We start from the raw sequence: 12,040 nt of genomic DNA, 5'->3' as shown, positions 1-12,040 counted from the left end.
ATTGCGCAGTACCATGTGTTCTCAACGGTTGATCTGAAGTCGGCCTACCACCAGCTCCCAATCCGCCCGGAAGAGCGTCACTACACTGCCTTTGAAGCAGCCGGCCGACTCTTCCACTTCCTCAGAGTCCCCTTCGGTGTCACTAACGGGCCTCTGTCTTTCAGAAAACAATGGACCGAATGGTGGACAGTACGGTTTGCGGGCTCCATACCCGTACTTGGACAATGTGACCATCTGCGGCCATGATCAGCAGGACCATGACACCAACCTTCAGAGGTTCCTCCAGGCCGCCCAATCCCCTCAATCTCACATACAACAAAGAAAAGTGCGTCTTCCGTACTACCCGACTAGCCATCCTCGGCTACGTCGTGGAGAACGGAGTCCTAGGGCCCGACCCCGACCGTATGCGGCCCCTCACAGAACCCCCCCCTCCCCACAGCCTCAAGGCCCTAAAACGATGCCTGGGGCTGTTCTCATACTACGCCCAGTGGGTCCCCAACTATGCGGACAAAGCCCGCCCACTGATTCAAACCACCAGTTTTCCCCTGACGGACAAGGCCCGCTCGGCCTTCAGCCGCATCAAGGCCGACATCACCAAGGCCGCAATGCACGCGGTGGACCAGTCCATCCCCTTTCAGGTAGAGAGCGATGTGTCACACGTCGCACTGACCGCCACACTCAACCAGGCGGGCAGGCCAGTAGCATTCTTCTCTGGGACCCTCCACGCTTCCGAAATCCGACACTCATCGGTCGAGAAGGAAGCACAAGCCATAGTGGAAGCCGTGCGGCACTGGAGGCACTACCTAGCCAGTAGGAGGTTCATCCTTGTCACCGACCAGCGGTCGGTCACCTTTATGTTTGACAACGCACAACGGGGCAAAATAAAAGATGACAAAATCTTGAGGTGGAGAATCGACCTCTCCACCTACAATTACGATATCAAGTATCGTCCTGGGAAGCTCAACGAGCCCCCAGATGCCCTGTCCCGCGGCACATGCACCAGCACGCAAGATGACCGATGTCGGGCTATCCACAATGACCTCTGTCATCCGGGGGTCACCCTGGTTTACCCACTTCATTAAGGCCCGCAATCTACCCTTCTCCACCGAGGAGGTCAGGGCAATGACCAGGGACTGCCAAGTCTGCGCGGAGTGCAAACCGCACTTCTACCGGCCAGACAAGGCCTGCCTGGTAAAGGCCTCCCGGCCCTTTGAGCGCCTCAGTATTGACTTCAAAGGGCCCCTCCCCTCCACCAACCGGAATATATACTTCCTCACCGTCATCGATGAGAACTCCCGCTTCCCCTTCACTGTCCCCTGCCCCAACATGACCTTGGCCACTGTAATAAAGGCACTGCACAGCATCTTCACACTGTTCGGTTTCCCTGCCTACGTCCACAGCGACCGGGGCACATCATTCATGAGCGATGAGCTACATCAGTACCTGCTCATCAAAGGCATCGCCTCGAGCAGGACTACAAGCATAACACGCAGGGAAACGGGCAGGTGGAGAGGGAGAACGCAACGGTATGGAAGGCTGTTCTTCTGGCTCTCAGGTCTAGAAGTCTCCGATCCCCCGCTGGCAGGAGGTCCTCCCTGACGCCCTCCACTCCATCAGCTCACTCCTCTGCACAGCACGAACAAGACCCCGCATGACCGCTTGTTTCTCTTCCCGAGGAAGTCCATCTCCGGGGTCTCGCTTCCATCTTGGCTGACAACTCCGGGACCAGTCCTTCTCCGGAGGCACATGGGGAGCCATAAAACCGACCCCCTGGTTGAGAGGGTCCAGCTGCTTCACGCCAACCCCCAGTATGCCTACATCGCGCACCAGGACGGACGGCAAAATACGGTCTCCCTACGGGATCTGGCGCCAGCTGGTTCCCCTACCAACGCGCCCCGCTGCCCGCCGCCACTACCAGTGCCCCGTATGCTCCCCTGGGTCTCCTGTATTGTCCCGCGCCAACACTGCCGCCACCCACCACCCCCCTGCCTAGCCCACACCCCAACCGTCTCCGACACACCAGACTGAGGCTCAAGCTCCAGACACAACTCCCCTGGAGTAACCAACTGCAACAACCGTGGCCCCCGCACTGAGAGAGCTGAAGAGGTCGAAGAGAACGATCCGGCCTCCAGATAGACTGAATATGTAATGACCCCACGTCACCCCCGCTGGACTTGATTTTTTAACAGGGGGTGAATGTGGTGAATATTTCACCTAATGCATGCATGATACTGTAAACTATGACTTATGACCTGGAAGTGATGATACAAGCTGCTACCAGGTACTGTACTGTAACCCCGGTGGGCTCCGCCTCTGGCTCCGCCCTCACCGGGGCCATATATAGACCGGCCACCTGTGGGTGGCATTCATCTGTACAACCGACTCTGGCTAGGCAAGTTCATGACTAATAAAGCTTAATGTTCACTCGCTCTCTCTGCCTCTTGGTGAATTGAATGTATATCACGGGGGAAGGAAGAAATGCCAGGAATCTAGCTACAGTTGGTGGAAACAGGAAGCTGCTGGAACAACATTTATGAGTACATTTTGTGATTCTTCACTGAACTTCTTTTGCACACTAGGCTTTTATTTTTAGGGTTAGGTGGGCAGCTGGTTCCTCTTTCTTGGTAGAAAGCGCTGTCAAAAATGTATTCTTGGTGGCATGTAATCAGGGAGCAATGTAGCAAAATTAGAAAGTAGCCATTTGGAAAGGAGCAAAGGACTGAAGTTTAACCAACGATGGGATAAATGGGAGTATCAACTTAGTGGCCACAACAAGACGACAAAATAAATGTTAAAGATATCTGTGTGCTCGGAGGTTAACATTTTAGAACTAATAGTCCTTTTATAGCAAACACGCCTCCTGAGTGTGAAGTTAGTAAAGGTGTTGTGTATGTCAAAAAGATCACAGCTGTGATTTCCAATTGGTACTTTGCAAACCCTCCACTGTTCTCCTGAAGTCTCCAAAAATCATCTCCAGGACATTGCTACAAACAACCAGGGAGAAAACGTCATGGGGCGATTAAACGGAAATTGTGGTATTTATTTCATTTTCTTCGAACACTTTCGCTGACTAACAGTCAAGATTCATCCAATTGGGGTAGCACGGTGGCACAGCGGCTAGCACTTCTGTCTCATGGCGCCAAGGTCATGGGTTCAATCCAGGCTCTGAGTCACTGTCCTTTTGGAATTTGCACATTCTCCCCGTGTTTGCGTGCGTTTCCCTCCCAATGGCTGGTTTAGCACACTGGGCTAAATAGCTAGCTTTTAAAGCAGACCAAGGCAAGTCAGCAACACGGTCCAATTCCCGTATAATAACTTCATTTGAAGCCTACTTGTGACAATAAGTGATTTTCATTTCATTTTCATTTCAACAGTCGTAATGAAGTGCTTCGAGAGGTTGATCATGAAGCGCATCACCTCCATACTCCCAGAACGCCTTGATCCACTGCAATTCGCATACCGCTGCAACCGGTCCACATCAGACACCATTTCCCTGGCTCTACACTCATCCCTAGAGCATCTCGAAAACAAGGAGTCCGACATCAGACTCCTATTTATTGACGACAGCTCCGCCTTCAACACCATAATCCCAGCCAAGCTCATATCAAAACTCCAAAACCTAGGACTTGGCTCCCCACTCTGCAACTGGATCCTCGATTTTCTGACCAACAGACCACAATCAGTAAGAATGAACAACAACATCTCCTCCACAATAGTCTTCAACACCAGCGCCCCGCAAGGCTGCGTACTTAGCCCCCTACTCTACTCCCTGTACACACACGACTGCGTGGCAAAACTTGGTTCCAACTCCATCTACAAGTTTGCTGACGATACGACCATAGTGGGCCGGATCTCGAATAACGATGAGTCCGAATACAGGAGGGAGATAGAGAACCTAGTGGAGTGGTGTAGCGACAACAATCTCTCCCTCAATGCCAGCAAAACTAAAGAGCTGGTAATTGACTTCAGGAAGCAAAGTACTGTACATACCCCTGTCACGGCCGAGGTGGAGATGGTTAGCAGTTTCAAATTTCTAGGGGTGCACATCTCCAAAAATCTGCCCTGGTCCACCCACGTCGATGCTACCACCAAGAAAGCACAACAGCGTCTATACTTCCTCAGGAAACTAAGGAAATTCGGCATGTCCACATTGACTCTTACCAACTTTTACAGATGCACCATAGAAAGCATCCTATCGGGCTGCATCACAGCCTGGTATGGCAACTGCTTGGCCCAGGACCGCAAGAAACTTCAGAGAGTCGTGAACACCGCCCAGTCCATCACACGAACCTGCCTCCCATCCATTGACTCCATCGACACCTGCCGCTGCCTGGGGAAAGCGGGCAGTATAATCAAAGATCCCTCCCACCCGGCTTATTCACTCTTCCAACTTCTTCCATCGGGCAGGAGATACAGAAGTCTGAGAACACGCACGAACAGACTCAAAAACAGCTTCTTCCCCACTGTCACCAGACTCCTAAATGACCCTCTTATGGACTGATTTCATTAACACTACACCCTGTATGCTTCATCCGATGCCGGTGCTTATGTAGTTACGTTGTATATGTTGTGTTGCCCTATTATGTATTTTCTTTTATTCCCTTTTCTTTTCACGTACTTAATGATCTGTTGAGCTGCTCGCAGAAAAATACTTTTCACTGTACCTCGGTACACGTGACAATAAGCAAATCCAATCCAATCCAATCCGTACCAGCCTCCCCGGACAGGCGCCGGAATGTGGCGACTAGGGGCTTTTCACAGTAACTTCATTTGAAGCCTACTTGTGACAATAAGCGATTTTCATTTCATTTTCATTTCAACACAAAGATATGCAGGGTAGGTGGATTGGCCACGCTAAATTGACCCTTAATTGGAAAAAATGAATTGGGTACTCTAAATTTGTAAAAACAAAAAGATCAATCCAGTTGGGGAAGTCGGTGACACGGTAGTACAGCTGAACAGATAATACTGTTGCTTCACAGCGCCAGGATCCCAGGTTCGATTCCTGGCTTGGGTCACTGTCTGTACGGAGTCTGCACGTTCTCCCCGTGTGTGCGTGGGTTTCCTCCGGCTGCTCCGGTTTATTCCCCCAAGTCCCGAAAGACATGCTGTTAGGTGAATTGGACATTCTGAATTCTCCCTCTGTGTACCTAAACAGGCGCCGGAATGTGGCAACTAGGGGCTTTTCACAGTAACTTCATTGTAGTGTTAATGTAAGCCTCCTTGTGATACTAATAACGATTATTATTATTATTAGAGAGCAGGGTTTTGAGATGTGGGTTAAAGTGCCCGAGGTTGGGTCAAATGGGTGCGCTCGGCCCAGCTCTATGTTGGGAACAGTAACCCAACCTCGATTTTACCTGTGTAGCGCACAAAGACTCCGTGAGACGAATAGAGTGAAGTCGATGAGGCTTTATTAAGCGTGTCTGTTCCCCAGCAGCCCGATAGTAAACTGGCCTGCGGGGGAAGACACCGGCTTCTTATACTTCGCCTTCAGGGCGGAGTATGAGGTCAACGGCCAACCAGGACCCGGGATCTGTCAGCCACTGACATTAGGGCTTCCAGTCCCACATGACTCCCAATACATACTACCACATTCACCCCTTGTCAAAAATGAACCCGGCGGGGTGATGCTTCGTATGGTGGTGAGGGTTTACAGGGCTGGTCCTGGGAGGATAGAACATTTACATGGTAGTACAGTATTGGACAGTTTCGTCCTGTTACAACTATTTACAGAGGGTATAGGAAAAACAAAATGTTCTTTGAACAGTCCATCTTTGTTTTACATCGACGCCACAAGTCGGTCGGGCGGTCTGGTCGTCCGTGTCGATCGCCTCGGCCCCGGCGGTGGTGGTGGTGCTTGTACCAGTGTTGTCGCCTCCAGGAGCCGTACGGTTTCAGCTGTCGGTGCAAAGGGGAGGGGGACTGATCCTCCTGGGAAGGGGGCAGTCGCGGGGTGCGGCGGTGGCAGGAAGGGGGGCGGTTGGGTTGATGGTGTCGGGGGGGGTGTGCGTGGTGCCGGCGGGCGCCAGATCCCGCAGGGAGACCGTGTCCTGTCGGCCGTCGGGGTACTCCACGTAGGCGTACTGGGGGTTTGCGTGGAGGAGGTGAACCCTTTCGACCAACGGGTCCGCCTTATGTGCCCGCACGTGCTTTCGGAGCAGGATGGGTCCTGGGGCCGCCAGCCAGGTCGGCAGCGACGTTCCAGAAGAGGACCTCCTAGGGAAGACAAGGAGACGCTCGTGAGGCGTTTGATTAGTGCTTGTACATAATAACGACCGGATGGAATGGAGAGCGTCCGGGAGGACCTCCTGCCACCGTGAAACTGGGAGATCCCTGGACCGTAGGGCCAGTAGGATGGCCTTCCAGACCGTGCCGTTCTCCGTTTCTACTTGCCCGTTCCCCCGGGGGTTGTAGCTGGTCGTCCTGCTTGAGGCTATGCCCTTGCTGAGCAGGAACTGGCGCAGCTCGTCACTCATGAAAGAGGACCCCCTGTCGCTGTGGACGTATGTGGGGTAACCGAACAGTGTGAAGATGCTGTTCAGGGCTTTAATGACTGTGGCCGCGGTCATGTCGGAGCAGGGAATGGCAAAAGGGAAGCGGGAGTATTCGTCCACTACATTAAGGAAATATGCGTTGCGGTCGGTGGAGGGGAGGGGCCCTTTGAAATCGAGACTGAGGCGTTCAAAGGGGCAGGAAGCCTTAATCAGGTGCGCTCCATCTGGCCTGAAAAAATGCGGCTTGCATTCCGCGCAGATGTGGCAGTCCCTTGTGACTGTACGGACCTCTTCTAAAGAGTATGGGAGATTGCGGGACTTGATGAAGTGGTAAAACCGAGTGACCCCCGGGTGGCAGAGGTCCTCGTGGAGGGTTTGGAGGCGGTCAATTTGTGCATTGGCACATGTGCCGCGGGATAGGGCATCGGACGGCTCGTTCAGCTTTCCGGGCCGGTACAAGATCTCATAGTTGAAGGTGGAGAGCTCGATCCTCCACCTTAAGATCTTGTCATTTTTAATTTTGCCCCGCTGTGCATTATCGAACATGAAGGCTACCGACCGTTGGTCAGTGAGGAGAGTGAATCTCCTGCCGGCCAGGTAATGCCTCCAATGTCGCACAGCTTCCACTATGGCTTGGGCTTCCTTTTCCACTGAGGAGTGGCGGATTTCTGAGGCATGGAGGGTTCGGGAGAAGAAGGCCACGGGTCTGCCCGCTTGGTTAAGGGTGGCCGCTAGAGCTACGTCGGAGGCGTCGCTCTCGACCTGGAAGGGGAGGGACTCGTCGATGGCGCGCATCGTGGCCTTTGCGATGTCCGCTTTGATGCGGCTGAAGGCCTGGCAAGCCTCTGTCGACAGAGGGAAGGTCGTGGTCTGTATTAGGGGGCGGGCCTTGTCTGCGTACTGGGGGACCCACTGGGCGTAGTACGAAAAGAACCCCAGGCAGCGTTTCAGGGCTTTTGGGCAGTGCCGGGAGGAGAAATTCCATGAGTGCGCGCATACGTTCGGGGTCGGGGCCTATTATCCCATTGCGTACTATGTAGCCCAGAATGGCTAGCCGATCGGTGCTAAAAACGCACTTGTCCTCTTTGTACGTGAGGTTCAAGGCTTTGGCGGTCTGGAGGAATTTTTGGAGGTTGGCGTCGTGGTCCTGCTGATCGTGGCCGCAGATGGTTACATTGTCGAGGTACGGGAACGTGGCCCGTAACCCATGTTGATCAACCATTCGGTCCATCTCCCGTTGGAAGACCGAGACCCCGTTTGTGACGCCAAAAGGGACCCGTAGGAAATGGTATAATCGCCCGTCTGCCTCGAAGGCTGTGTACTTGCGGTCACTTGGGCGGATGGGGAGCTGATGGTAGGCGGACTTGAGGTCCACGGTGGAGAAGACTTTATACTGGGCAATCCGATTGACCATGTCGGATATGCGGGGGAGAGGGTACGCGTCTAGTTGTGTGTACCTGTTGATGGTCTGGCTATAGTCAATGACCATCCTTTGTTTCTCCCCTGTCTTCACTACTACCACCTGCGCTCTCCAGGGACTATTGCTGGCCTGGATTATGCCCTCCTTTAGTAGCCGCTGGACTTCGGACCGAATGAAGGTCCGGTCCTGGGCGCTGTACCGTCTGATCCTAGTGGCGACGGGTTTGCAATCCGGGGTGAGGTTCGCAAACAAGGACGGGGGTTGCACCTTGAGGGTAGCGAGGCCGCAGATAGTGAGTGGGGGTATGGGGCCGCCGAATTTAAACATAAGGCTCTGTAGATTACATTGGAAATCTAATCCCAGCAAGGTGGGGGCACAGAGTTGGGGAAGGACGTTAATTTTGTAGTTTTTGAACTCCCTCCCTTGCACCGTTAGGGTAACTATGCAGAATCCCTGGATCTGTGCGGAGTGGGATCCTGCAGCTAGGCAAATCTTTTGTGCGCTGGGATAGGTGGTTAAGGAACAGCGTCTTACCGTGTCGGGGTGTATAAAACTTTCCGTGCTCCCGGAGTCGACTGGGCATGGCGTCTCGTGGCCGTTAATTAGGACCGTTGTCGTCGTCGTCTGGAGAGTCCGGGGCCGAGCCTGATCGAGCGTAACCGAAGCGAGCCGTGGTTGTAGTAGTGGGGTGGGGTCCGTTGTTGCCGTCCAAGATGGCGTCGGGGATGGACAAAATGGCCGCCCCATGATACATCGCACGTGGCTGGGGGGTCACAAGATGGCGGCGGGGGTGGACAAAATGGCCGCCCCCATGCGTCGTACAGGTCGGGGGCGGTCCAAGATGGCGGCGCCCCTCCTCCCCTCGTGGTGGTCGGGACCCAAAATGGCGGTGTCTGCGGGTCGCACAACGGCGCCCCTCCTCCCCTCGTGGTGGTCGGGACCCAAAATGGCGGCGTCTGCGGGTCGCACATGGTGTGCTGGGGGGTCTGGGGAGCGCTAGGACCGCGCGGAGCTCCCTCACCGGGGACAGCGTTGGTTGGGGTCCAAGTAGGTGGCGCCGGCGGGTCAGGTGTGGGGCGCGGGACGGGGGTGAGGGTGGCGTTCGGGACGCGAAAAACCCCTTCCTCTCCGTGGAGTGTGTTGGCCGGGACCCAAAGCGGTAGCGCCGGCGGCGGGTCATACATGGGCTGCGGGGAGGGGGGTTGGGGAGCGTAGGCGGCGTGCAGGGCTCCCAGTTCTCCCGGGACCGTGGTGGTCGGGACCCAGAGCGGCTGCGCCTGCGGGTCGCACATGGCGTGCTGGGGGGGGGTGGGACGCATAGACTGCTTGTAGGGCTCCCTGTGGCCCCGGGATGGCGGCGACCTCGCGGGATAGGCACACAACCGCATAATGGCCCTTTTTCCCGCGGCTTTTGCAGATGGCTGCGTGGGCCGGGCAGTGCTGTCGGGGGTGTTTCGCCTGGCCGCAGAAATAACAGCGGGCGCCCCCGATGCGACTCGGTGTTTGGACTGCGCAAGCCTTTGGGGTGTCCGGGGGGACTAGGGGGTTTGCCGCGACGGGTACGTACGGGGCCCAATGGCCTGCCGCGCGGTCGGGGCCGTAGGCGCGGGTATTACGCGCGGCCACGTCTAGGGAGGCTGCTAGGGCCCGTGCCTCTGAGAGACGAGCGACTCTTTTTCTAGAAGTCTTTGGCGGATTTGGGAGGATTGCATACCTGCCACAAAAGCGTCGCGCATTAACATGTCCGTGTGTTCGTTTGCATTCACCGACGGGCAGCTGCAGGCTCGTCCCAAAATCAGCAGCGCGGCGTAGAACTCGTCCATCGATTCTCCGGGAGCTTGCCGTCTTGTCGCGAGCTGGTAGCGAGCGTAGATTTGGTTAACTGGGCGAACGTAGAGATTTCTCAGTGCTGTGAACGCCGTCTGGAAATCGTCGGTGTCTTCAATGAGGGTGAAAATCTCCGTGCTCACCCTCGAGTGCAGGACCTGCAGTTTTTGTTCGTCTGAGACTCGGCCTGTGGTTGATCTGATGTAGCGCACAAAGACTCTGTGAGACGAATAGAGTGAAGTCGATGAGGCTTTATTAAGCGTGTCTGTTCCCCAGCAGCCCGATAGTAAACTGGCCTGCGGGGGAAGACACCGGCTTCTTATACTTCGCCTTCAGGACAGAGCTTGAGGTCAACGGCCAACCAGGGCCCGGGATCTGTCAGCCAATGACATTAGGGCTTCCAGTCCCACATGACCCCCAATACATACTACCACAACCTGGAATGTCCAATTTGTGGCTAGAGGGTAGAGTAGATGTCCAATTAAGGATGGTGGGGAGGCTCAAGTGAGTGGGGTGGGTTGGGGGGAGGTGAGCCAGTAAGAGGTTCTTCAATATGGAAGGATCTGCTGCCTGATGTTGCAGGTAAGAAGGAGCGACGAGGGCGCCTCCATCTTGAGCAACTTTCTCAGTATTTTTCAACTTTAGAAAATTACCACAGCTGCCTAGCCATCACTGGTCATCCCGCCAAGTCAGCCTGTGGCCCTGCTGTGGTCAAGCAGGCAGTGGTTTTGGGAGGGTATGGGTCCTTTATAGTGTCCCCTGGTAATTGATCTGTAGCTAGGAAGGAGGTCATCTCCAGGCACCCATCTCCAGTCATTGACAAGTGAGCAGCAAGAAACCGCACACCGACCTGCCTGCAATCCTACCCCAATGTGCCCACAGTGTCTCTTCCCTTTGTTCGTGGTCTTGGGCGAAGAGGGTGACTGGAGAACAGACCAATGGAGGACTGTGGGAGTGGCAAGAGGTCCCGTTGAGGAGGTGGCACGGTGGTTTTGTCACTGGACCCAGAATCCGCTGACCCAGGGTAAGACTTTGGGGACCTGAGTTCGAATCCCACCGCGCAGGTGGAATTGACTCTCAATAAAACATCTGGAATTAAAGGTCTAATGGTGACTACAAAACCATTGAACCCCATCAGGTTCACTAATGTCCTTTAGGAAAGGGCTATCTGCTGTCATTACCTGGTCTAGCCTACATGTGACTCCAGACCCCACACAGCAATGTGGTTGACTCCAACAAATTCCCTCTGAAATGGTCTAACAAGCCACTCAGTTCAAGGGCAATTAGGGGTGGGCAGTAGATCCTGGCCCAGCCAGCCAGGCCCACATACCATGAGCAAATAATTTTGAAAACGTGATGAATTCTCCAGGGATACACCCAGAGTTAGCGACCCAACACATACTGAGATAACTGACCTGACCAAGGCAGCTGTGATGAATGTTATCTGTATACACATGTACCTTTAATGCGTAGGCCCCTTTAAGACCGGGTTTGGAACCCTGGGGGACTCCGCCTCTGGCTCCGCCCCCAGGGAACCGTATATAAGGTTACGTTCAGTGGGCAGCGTGCAGTGAGCACACTTCTCGGCAGCTGTCTGGTTCTCTGGTAATTAAAGCCTTTGAATTATCAATCTTCTCTCCTGAGTCGTAATTGAGGGTATCTCAGCAGCGGAGGCACTATAATGACAAACAAGGGCTTAGTAGGGGGTGGCTTTGTTGCCCCAAATGTTAATTAGCGAAGCTCCTCCTGTAAAATGGGTGTGTGAATGTCAGCAGAAAGATGAGATTCAGTTAGCTGAGCTGTTTAATAAGCTGTGAACACTGACATAAAGAATGAAAATGAGAGGGAATAACATAGAACATAGAACATAGAAAATACAGCACAGAACAGGCCCTTCGGCCCACGATGTTGTGCCGAAACTTTGTCCTAGATTAATCATAGATTATCATTGAATTTACAGTGCAGAAGGAGGCCATTCGGCCCCCCGAGTCTGCACCAGCTCTTGGAAAGAGCACCCTACCCAAACTCAACACCTCCACCCAACACCAAGGGCAATTTGGACATTAAGGGCAATTTATCATTGGCCAATTCACCTAACCCGCACATCTTTGGACTGTGGGAGGAAACCGGAGCACCCGGAGGAAACCCACGCAGACACGGGGAGGACGTGCAGACTCCGCACAGACAATGACCCAAGCCGGAATCGAACCTGGGACCATGGATCTGTGAAGCAATTGTGCTATCCACAATGCTACCGTGCTGCCCTTAAGAACAAATAAATCTACACTATATCATT

Source organism: Scyliorhinus torazame, unplaced genomic scaffold (assembly GCF_047496885.1).
Source record: "Scyliorhinus torazame isolate Kashiwa2021f unplaced genomic scaffold, sScyTor2.1 scaffold_691, whole genome shotgun sequence".
Classification (NCBI taxonomy): domain Eukaryota; kingdom Metazoa; phylum Chordata; class Chondrichthyes; order Carcharhiniformes; family Scyliorhinidae; genus Scyliorhinus; species Scyliorhinus torazame.
This window is presented reverse-complemented; position numbering follows the sequence as displayed.